A 9,150-nucleotide genomic window follows, 5' to 3' on the forward strand; every position below is an offset into this window, starting at 1 on the left:
AAAGCCATTCACAGCCTACAGAAAAAAAGTAGCGGGGCAGGGGCTGCAGGGGGTGGGGGACTGACAAAGAGGCTGATGACTAACACCTAATCTAAACAGTTGCTGCTTGAGAGTTTGAGATTTGCCAGTAAGTACTCTTGTATCCGCTCATATTCTCCTTTAACTTCTACTCTGCATCTCCTCCCCCTTTTTCCTTCTTTCCCTCAGCAACATTCAGCCCTTCACCGACTTTCCAAAGGAAAAAGTGCCAACATTTTCTCAACCCCCGCAGGACACTAGGCTGCAGACGGATGTAGGGGTTAATCTCTACAAAGCTTCTCTGGTGTAGTTTAGAGAAGGGCAGCTAGGTCATTAAATAATTAACAAACAATGTTTAAATGCTCTGTAAAACTGAATCAAAATAGACTTGGAAATAATTTCAAGGACAATGGAAGACTTACAGCACCTTTCGCAGTTAGAGACACTTATTGCAAGGATTCATACAAAAACCATAAAATAATAGTTTTTATGGAGACATGGTGACAATAATCTTCGGAGATTGTTTTTATTTTGCTTACCATCCTCTCCTTTATGCATGTTGGTAACATAAACATGAGTCCTCACGCCTTGATTGTCACAGTTCAGGTTGTTTTAAACTTAATTATTGCTCTGACTATATGTGATTATAATTGATGAAAATAACAGCTTTTTATTCTCTCATGGGGAGACTTTTTTGTTGTCACTCCCCAACGAGTTGTGTTAGAGCAGCAAGTCAGGCAACTATCTCTTCATCAGCGAATGTAAATTTACAGAAACACCACCAGCAGTTGAAACACACACAAAAAACAGCCCAGGGGACATTCAGGGTTTGGGGTAATTAAGCTCCAGGGGATAAAGATTTGGGAAACATGGTGTAAGGCCTATTTCAAAGTTCATCGTCCGGTCATGCGTGAAGTGTGAGCAAACTGTAATGGTTTGCCATGTCACTACACAGGCCAGCTCCTTCTGACAGTACTTCTGTATCTATACCGTTTATACCCACAGTGACAGATGTGCAAAGATAAGTCTGTATGAAAAATGTGGAACATAAAACACAAAGGCCATGAGTCAAACCAGAAGTAGAAGAAGAAAGACGACAAAGATACCAGTGTAAGAGACCTAAAAAAATTCATTTATCACTCGGAAATCAACAAACTGCTTAAAAAAACCTAGAGAGAAATAACTCAAACTCCCTATTTTAATACAGACAGGTGGAAAACACATTGCATCCTCACCCCTTACTTAGCTGGAGTGTGACACTATAGTCTTCTGTGTGAATCGACTCAATAGCTGAACACAAGACTATCGACAAACAGCTTTGAACACCCACAGACAACACAAAGCAGGAAGAGGTCTTGATTTTATAATTAGACTTGTGCCATTTTAATTTGTCACCAACTGAAAATATAAACCGCTTTATAAAATAGAAAAATAAGACAAATATGCCACATGCTGTTATGCTTCTGATGTCCAGCATCTACATATGCTATATTCAGAGGGTAAACAAATTGTTACAAACTGTAAGAAAATAAGAACAGGGTCCACTTAGTTTGAAGAATTTTGTTTAGTTTGCTCACACATTTCTGTAGTTTTTCCTTCCTTTTTAAAATAGTAATTCATCCAAGATACAAGTTTATTTTGAATAAAACAAGACTAATTCATTGAGTATTCCCACAGTGCTTATATGCTCCAGACTAACAGAGTTGTTTTTGCTAAATCATGCTAACTTTGGTTCCCCTAGGTTCGGTTACTGATAGTAGAACAGAAAAACAAGCAAAGCTGTTTTTAATGTGTCCAAATTAAATTATACATCAACAAGGGCAGAACTAGGCCTAAAGAAACAGCTTTGTTTCTGTTGCTGGGATTCTATCCAGTAGTGTCTGGCAAATGTGGAGCAAATCGCAGCCAGGCGTATTTTCTGTTTTTGAAAATAAAAATAGAAAATATGCCTCCGGATTGTTTCCAGTAGTTTCTTTTCCCAGTGTTGTTGAGAGTAAACTGGGCTTCCATGTCATGAGCAAGTGACAGAACAAGCTTAGATTGACATTAAGTTAACTTTTACTGACATGGGAAAGAAAAATAAAGGAAATGTATAATATGGTGTGTTGTTTATGTTTTTTGTACAAATATAAAGTGTCTTGCAAACACATTCATTTCCCTTGAATGTTTTCACGTTACAACCCACCAACCTCACTGCATTTATTTGCCAGTTTATGCTATAGACCAACACAAAGTGTATATCTGTTAATGAAAAGGAACATGATACATGGTTTTAAACAGGTTTTGTAAATTAAATGGGAGAATTATATTCAGTTCCCTTTGCCCTAAATAAAATAGTAAATCTGGAGTGTCATGGTTTGAGGGATTTTTCTGATGCACATGCAGAATTACTCTCAGGACACAAATAGGTGGAATAAAGCATTTCCCACAATAAACAAAATATAACATAACTCCGGATGAGGCTTCAGAAGGCTTGGTTTCAGCAATTTCAGAAAAAAAAGGAGTTGTCACTAAGAGGTAGATATTGGAGGTCGTAGTCAAATCAAGGTGAAACTGTCTTACTGTGAGGAAGGAGTCAGAAAGCATTGGGGGAACTGGTGGTCCTGGAGTTAGACTGGCAATGGTGAGGACTTGAAGGTTTGTGTCACGGGGGGAATTTGGGAACTACTGTAGCTTCTATGAAGTTCTGGAGGAGATCCATCATTCAAAGGTTCCAATGAAGAAATCCTGGGGTTACATATGTAACAAAGCAGCTTCAGTGAGAGCTACAAGGAGGTATGTTTCTTCTGAATAACTTTTTCAGCAAAAGGATAAAACAATCATTAGCAGCACAAAAAGTACCACAGAGGGCTTGACTCTACCACATGGGTTGACCATCATGCAAAGAATGGCAGTCCTGCAGCTCCTTAAATCCACTATGGTCTGATCAGGAGATTCAGCTCAGGTGTGTAGTCTGCCACATCTCAGCCATGCCTCCCAACAGAGATCTTCTGTTCCAAAAACACCCACACAGAACCACACACCAGAATCAGGACATGGAGACTGAAAATTTTGACCATTTATTTGTACAAGATAGCTAAAGTTTGGTCCAATAGTATGGAGAACATTTATGAATCAATTGCTATTAGGGCTGTACTTTGACTGGGCTGTTGTTCAAGGATGCTGACATCTAAACCATTCCACTGAAGCCATGGCTGATGTCCACCCCAGCCTCAACTCTTCTGTAGCCTCTTACAGCTTTTCTTCTAGGATTGCCCTGTATTTAGCTCCATTCATCTTCCCATCAGATCTGACACGCTTCCTTGCTTCTGCTGAAGAAAAGTCCCCAAAGCATGACGTTGCTGCCACCATGTTTCACTGTGGAAATGGTATGTTCAGCGTGATGTGCAGTGGTAGTTGTCTAATGTGTGTGCTTGCACGAAGACCAAAAATTTAATTTTAAGTTTTACCTGTTTGCTTGGTCCAATATCTGGGTTATGACAAACTGCAATTGTATTTTCTTATGGCTTTTGTCAACAATAGCTATTTCGCTCTTTCACTCTCCCACAAAGATCAGATTTGTGGAGTGCACAACTAATACTTGTCCCATTAAACTATTCTCCTACCTGAGCTGGTTATCTCTCCAGCTCCTCCGGAATTACATGAACCTCTTGATGGCTTCTCTGAGTAACGATCTCCTGGACAGGCACGATAGTTTAGGAGGACGGTCATGTCAAGTTTGCAGCTGTACCATACTCTACTTCCAGATGACTGCCTGAACAGTTTTCTTCTTGATGCAGTTTTTCTCATTAATGCTCCTTGAGGTTTCACAGAAGAGCTGTGTTTATTCTAACATTAGATTTTGCTCTAGTGGACTATATTTACTATTAATCTAATTTCAGAGGCGCATTGGTTGCATTCAGTTTTATGTAGGGGTATCAGTGTGAATGGGGCTGAACACAGTGTGATAACAACACTTTTAGGTTTGTTTTTGTGAACATTTTTTAAAACCTATTATCATTTTCCTGCTACTTCATAATCATGCATGACTCTATGTTTGTCTCAGTAAAGTTCATTAAAATTAGCAGTTTTTGATGATTATCTTATCAGTTCTCTTTGTTTTTTATTTATTAATGAAGCTTATTTGAACTTCAAAATGCATATAAAAAACTTTCATGGAAATGTGGGCTGTGTTAAAAATACAACAAAATCTACCAAATATGTCTAGTTCAGAAAAGAAATAGAGGTGAAGCCATAGTGTAGATTCCTACCAGATCAAAATACTGCTGCTGAAGTTTTTAAAACTGGATGAAAATATATGGATGGATATTGTGATGTCTGGTGAAGCAGATACTTTCGCTCCTCTATTGATAATCTTTCCAGACACTGATCATTTGTCCCAAATGGCTGCGGTTTATTGACTTGTTTGTTGGAGATGCTCTTGTTACAGAAGCTTACAGAAAGTCAAACAGAAATTGAAGCAGCTGCCCTTTTCTTCTTACCAACTTAAGAGAAGCTGCGAGCAGAGAGTCAGCCCTTTGACCTTTACATTCGACCACTTCCTTGAACATTTTGCCTTTGTGTTTTAAGTTCACAAAATAAAACGTATCACAGTGCTAAACTTTCCATGTCTGCTTTAACAAGTAGGGTGGTTTAAAGTTGTTTTGCTTATGATTGTTGCAAGCTGTCTGCTGATGTTAGATCATACTTGAAGAGTCATAAACATACCAAATTACGTGTGAGGAGGACAGAAATGCTCGAGGAACCTGTAAACAACTCAGAGAAAGATAAGGATGTGTGGACCCAGATCAGGATGTGTACCAAATGTTTTATGCTTGTTAGAGAAAGAAAAATCACTGTTGCCATGGTTTTTGTGCTCTGTGCAAAACCAATTTCTGAAGCGTGAACAGAAGGTGTAGATCATACTTCCTTTTTGTTGCAGCTGGTTGCAGACAGTTCACTTTTCAAGCCGAGCTGGTTTTGGGCTTTTGACTCCAGTTTCAAAAAGGCAGCTCATGGGACCACAATTGTCTCTCTTCGTTTCACATGGTCTCATGCTGTCATGCCCTCTTGAAGCATCGACTTGACTCCCTGTCATCATTTTTCATCGTTTCAGTGCAGACAGAGAGCCAGACATACAGAGACAAACGGAGAGACACATGGAGACGCACAAATCATCCACACATGCAAGCAGGAAGAGGATGAGTTTATGTTACTTCAGGATCTTCAGTAAACAAAAAGCTGAGGCATCACATGTGTGTGTGTGTGTGGGGGGGGGGTGTAATCGTATGTCTGCCTGCAGGTGGTTTTCAATTACCTGTTTAGATTTGTTTGCATCTGTGTTTAATAACTGTCTGAATCGTCATCTGTAACTGCACTCTTATGTGCTTCCTATGTTCTGAAATGGAAAGATCCAGTCAGTGTGTGTGTGTGTGTGTGTGTGTGTGTGTGTGTGTGTGTGTGTGTGTGTGTGTGTGTGTGTGTGTGTGTGTGTCAGCTGTGCTCGCCAGTGGGCATTCATCCCACATGTCTTAAATTGACGTCTGCGCATTGTGATCATCAGTCATCTTAATGGAGGAGCTGTGTGGGAAAAATGTGATCTGTCAGAGGGGGAATGCTATTTACTCAAGGAGCTTTTTAAATGGTGTTGTGGGCAGCCTTTTGTGTACTTTTTTGATGTGATTTGCATGTGATAGTGTGACACAGTGTCATTTGATTGAGACAGGCAGAAACTGAAGCTGTCGCTTTGCTACCTTCACATACTGGACCAGTTCCACAGTGAGCTGATCTAAACTGATCCATGAACAGAAAACTATATGCAGCACTGCGTTTAGTGCTCAGTGAGCAGAAAAGTGACATAACTGACAATTCGTGCCCCCATTTTGTATCTATGCATTACCACTTATCTAGGGGTGCAACGATCAATCCTACATTTTGGGAGATCATGATTGGTCGATTCTTACCGAAACGGATCTTTTTCACCGATCTTATTCATCGATCTGATCTACTTGTTTAACCTGTTGTGTAAGTTTGTTTCTTCTTAAAATGCGAAAAATGAAAGACTAAAGGAACTGCAATGTTCTAAACGTCAGGTTTTTTAGAGATCAGTAATCGGTGATCGGCCAGAAAACTGCAATCAATGTTCCCCTAATTTTACATCTTCCTACTTAGAAAAGTAAACTAAAAGTTAAAAACAAAAGTAAACTCCTACCTTGAAAATGAGTTTATTTTCTATGAATTATGGAGATAAATAGTCATAAAAATACTTAGATCTCATGTATGTTTTAGTTCAATTGTAAAGTATTATGTGAAGGCTTTTGTTTTACACTTTCTTTCCATTTATTTGGGTTGTGATTCCAGAACCCAAGTAAATGGAAATCATGACTGTGACCCCAAATCAATCCAAAATTACACATTTATAAACACATTTTCCTGCAGTAGGCTATGATTAGATTATAGAAAATAAGTCATCAAATGTAAAAGCAGTTACAAAACAACCCCCTTGGAAAGTATGAATTGATGGTTGACAAAATGTCGCTAATGTATTTAAAGAGACAGCACCATTTTGCACCTGAGGGAGTTGGGTATGAAATTACCAAAATGTACAAAAATGTAACAGGGGGGAAATGACCAGCAGCGCTTTCAGAGAGCCTAATGCGACAAGCAGAAGAAGTTGAATATAATTATATGTATATATTATATACATATAATTATTTATTATATATATATATATATAATTTTAGAAATAAGCCAAGAATAAGATCTACCAAATTTTAAGAAACCATTTTAAAAACACAAGAATGTTTTTAGAATGCTTAATGCATCACAAAATAACAATGCCTTACACAAAACACAAGACAAAACTGGAAACACAATATTTCAAATACATAAAAGCAAAGTTTTCTTTTTACATGTTTGGTATTTTATATTTTAAAGGTGAACAGAATGGCCTGGAAACTTTGGAAAGTTATGTCTGGACATGTGTCTGGAAGTAGAAATTCTGGGTTGATCATGATCGGTTTGATTTTGCCCAGATGCTGGAAAAGGTGTTTACTGTAGATATGAGTGTGGAGGAGGAATCAGTGTCTGATTCCTCTAAACAGTTTATCAGAAGCCAAAGGATCAAACTCCTGTTGTGTGTGCCTGTTCACGCAGCTTGATCAGTTCCCAAAGTCATCAGGTTGCTGTCCTTTTATTCAAAAGTGATGCCTCGTCTGGAGAGGTTTCAGTATTAAGTTTGTAAAATGGAAGATTTTGTCAAAAGGGGGCGTTTAGGCTTCAGATCTTAAAGACATTAAAGAGATTACTAAGAAAAATAGGAGATCAAGACTGCAAAGCTCGTCCAGAGCTAAATAAATTGAAGTCAGTATGAAAGTTTTCTTCCAGACTTCAAATTAAATGCTTCTTTGCAATAATAAATTATCCCTTTGGTAAATGTTTCATAATATCCATCTTGAATTTCCAAAACATGACCCCTCAGCTGCTTTGCATTCATGTGACAGGGGGGTCAACTGGCACGGAACTGAAACTTGCTGAGTGATGATACTGAATATCACAACGGACATATTCTGTTTTTATTAGTATGTTGTTAAGCAGCAGGGGTTGCAGAGTAGATTTTGGAGCTTTTACTTATCTATAGGCTTATCACGTCCAAAGTTTGCTTTGAATATTGTTGCATCATTCACTTAGCAAACAATGTTGCCATGCCGACTGCAAACCAAGCAATTGTGGTTTTCCAGTAGAAACCACGGGTTCAGATCAGCTCAACACCATGCAAAAGGACATAGATAATTGATTTCAGTAAGTGAAGACCACATAATTTGTATGTTTTCTTTTTCAGCTGTTAAATGTGGATTCCCTACTTTGGTAGGTTTTGGTTTTGCATCCAAAGTTGACTGTAAAGTTTAAGGACAGACGAAATTATTTATAACTATTGTTTTTAAAGATACAATTGAAATCTGGCCTTGGATCTGTTGAGCTGTTTAACATAACCATCTGGAGACATAGTAATTTCCCCCCAGCTGCTTAGTAATTCTTTAAATAAGAATTTATCATTTACTCTTCACAGTCTACTTAATGATTGGCGCAGGGCTCCTTGGCAAACTGTAAGTTGTTTCGAAACTATTGCATCACCGTAACACAGTGGAACGTTTCTGGTGGAGTTAAACTCCGATAGCAAATTCAGCTGCTGTTGGCATCCTAAGAAAAACACACAGACATGTTATGTAATGTTCCACCCGCTGACGTACAGAACAGAGTCAAAGCTGGCAATCCCCCATTTACTTACCACAGCTTCCTTTTTTTCCTATGTCCTCTTCTCTCTCTCACTTTTTTCTCTTTATCGCCAGCACTGCAACTACCTGTGCAGGATCTAGTAGAAGTATTTAAACATTTTGTCACGTTGCAACCACTAACTTTAATGTATTTTACTCAGGATTTTATGCGACAGCCCTACACGGAGTTGTGCAGTTTTGTGAAAAAAAATGATATATGGTTTTAGATTTTGTTTAGTAAATGTAGCTCTATCTGTATGCTTGGGGTTGTCGTCCTGCTGGAAGGTGCAACTTCACCACAGTACCTAGTCTTTAACAGGCAATTTCCTCAAGTATTATGTTGTATGTAGCTCCATCTATCAACTCTCATCAGCTTCCCTGTCCCCACTGAAGAAAAATATTTCCACAGCATGATGCCGACACCGCCATGTTTAACCATGAGGGATAAATTGAGGCTGATGTCCACTGTTAGTTTTCAACCACACATGTATTTTTCATGTGGGCAAAAAACTTAGTCTCTACTGACTACAACAGCTTTTTCTACGTGTTTTCTAGTATCAAACTCAGATTAGGACTTCCACAGGCTTTCTTCTTGCCACTTGCATAAATATTAGATTCATAGAGTGTACAGCTAATAGTTGTCGTACTGACAGGACTCACACATGAGCTGTGTATGTCTGAAACCCTCAAGAGATACCATGGGCCTCTTGGCAGTTTCTCTGATAAATGCTGTTCCTATCCATCCTCTTTATTTAGGTGGTAGGTCTTGGTAGGTTTGCATTTGTGAAATACCTGCTCTATTTTTGGATGATGAATTGTATGGAACGCCAAAGTGTTCAAAATTAAATAAATATTATTTATTTATTTTATTTATTTATTA

This window comes from Girardinichthys multiradiatus, chromosome 5, assembly GCF_021462225.1.
Source record: "Girardinichthys multiradiatus isolate DD_20200921_A chromosome 5, DD_fGirMul_XY1, whole genome shotgun sequence".
NCBI classification, from domain to species: Eukaryota; Metazoa; Chordata; class Actinopteri; order Cyprinodontiformes; family Goodeidae; genus Girardinichthys; species Girardinichthys multiradiatus.